Here is a 2,420-nt window from a genome sequence, read left to right on the forward strand (position 1 = left end):
GGCGTGGAATTGCCGAGGAATTGGGGGCTCCAAGACAGTCCGCGACCTGGTGTCCCTCAATCAAGTGCATCATCCCAGCTTTATATTCCTTTGTAAAACTAGACAAGATAAAGAGAACATAAGACGTTTGAGAAATCGGCTTGGCCTGAGAGGCTTTGCAGGAATAAGCTGTGCAGGGTTCAGTGGAGGGCTGGCCCTCTTTTGGGATGAGCAATTATATGTGGAAATAAAAGATCTCAATGAACGATACATTGATGCATATGTGGGATCGTCTCCAGATGCTGTGACATGGAGATTAACTTGTGTGTATGGAGAGCCAAAGGCAGAAAATAGACATCTAATGTGGGACACATTGAGACAGTTGAAATCCAAGTCAGATTTGCCATGGACCGTCATGGGCGACTTCAACGAAGCGCTATGGCAATTTGAGCACTTTTCCTTTACCACTCGAGCTTAAGGGCAAATGGTGGCCTTCCGTGATGCCCTTGATGATTGCGAACTTGTTGATCTGGGCTTTAAAGGAGTTCCCTTCACTTATGATAATAAAAGGGGAGGTAGGAAGAACGTCAAGGTGAGGCTCGATCGTGTCGTGGCTGATGCAGGTTGGCGAGATACTTTCCCTGATGCCTCGGTCGAACACATTATTTCCTCATGTTCTGACCATTGTGCACTGCTGGTCCGTCTTCAAGCTGAGAAGTTGCCACAGAATAAGAGACGATGCCGGCAGTATGAACTCTTTTGGGAAAGGGCGTCTGATTTGCCAGAAATTATTGAACAGGCTTGGGCTTCAGCTGGTGATAAGAGTGACCTGGGCGCTATCCAGGATTGCCTAGGAAGCGTGATGAAATCGTTGCAAGCTTGGAGCAGTCGCAAGTTTGGTAACATACTTCGCGAGCTTGAATCAGTCTGTTCTGAATTGAATAGTTTGCTGCTGCATGGAGCTGACAGTAAGGAGGTGAGGAAGCTTTCGGACAAGCTGAATGAACTCTTATATAAAGAGGAAATGCTTTGGTTGCAGCGCTCTAGAGTTAACTGGCTAAAAGAGGGGGACCGTAATACAATTTTTTTTCCATCGGAAAGCAATGTGGCGTGCAAAAAAGAACAAAATCGTGAAACTTCAGAAGGATGATGGCAACTGGGCATCCTCACAGGTTGAGCTCGAAGGGATGGCCACACATTTCTTTCAGAATCTCTTCTCTCGGGACCCCAATCTGAACCCAAGTGACATCGTCAATTTGTTTGAAAAAAAGGTGTCTGAAGATATGAATGAAGCCCTATGTAAGGAGTTCTCTGACAAAGAAATATCAGATGCTCTCTTTGAGATTGGGCCACCGAAGGCTCCAGGTACAGACGGCTTCCCGACCAGGTTTTATCAAAGGAATTGGGGGACTATAAAAACGGAAGTTATTGTAGCAGTCAAGCTATTCTTTGCTACGGGTAACATGCCAGCCAATATTAATCATACCGCAATTGTTCTCATCCCTAAAGTGGATCAACCATCGAACTTGCGTGAGTTCCGGCCTATCAGTTTGTGCACTGTACTTTACAAGGTGATTGCAAAATGCTTAGCAAACAGACTAAGGCCCATTCTTGGTGATGTCATTTCGGTGAACCAAAGTGCGTTCGTCCCTAGAAGGCTAATTACAGACAATGCCCTCGTGGCCTTTGAGTGCTTTCACTTCATCGAACAGAACACAAACCCAGGGAAGAACTTCTGTGCATACAAAATTGACTTGTCAAAAGCTTATGATCGAGTGGACCGGGGTTTCTTTGAAAAGGCGATGTTAGGCTTAGGTTTCTCTCACCGGTGGATCGGCTGGATCATGTCATGTGTGACCATAGTGAGCTACTCTGTCAAATTCAATGGAACCTTGCTGGATTCGTTTACCCCGTCCCGTGGCCTCCGCCAAGGCGATCCCTTGTCGCCTTTCCTGTTTTTGTTAGTTGCAGACGGCCTCTCAGCATTACTTCAGAAAGAGATCAATGACAAGCAGATTGAGCCTCTGAGGATATGTTGTAGAGCCCCTGGTATCTCACATTTGTTATTCGCGGACGATACGATGCTCTTTTTTAAAGCAGAAACTGAGCAAGCTCTGCGGGTGCAGCATGTCCTCAACACGTATGCGCAAGGTACCGGACAGTTGGTCAATACTGATAAATGCTCTTTGATGTTTGGGAAGGCTTGCCCAAAAGTGGTACAAGAGGAAATCAAGCATGTGCTACAAGTCACACAACTGGAGTTTGAGCCTAAATACTTGGGTCTGCCTACCCCAGAGGGCCGTATGACCAGAGGAAAGTTTTAGAGCATTCAAGAAAAGCTATTAAAAAGAATGGTTCAGTGGGGAGAGTACTCCAGTGGCGGCAAAGAAATGTTGGGTAACGTAGCAGAATTTTAAAATTTTCTACGCATCACCAAGATC

Source organism: Triticum urartu, chromosome 7A (assembly GCF_056163025.1).
Source record: "Triticum urartu cultivar PI428250 chromosome 7A, HENAU_Tu73, whole genome shotgun sequence".
Taxonomy (NCBI): domain Eukaryota; kingdom Viridiplantae; phylum Streptophyta; class Magnoliopsida; order Poales; family Poaceae; genus Triticum; species Triticum urartu.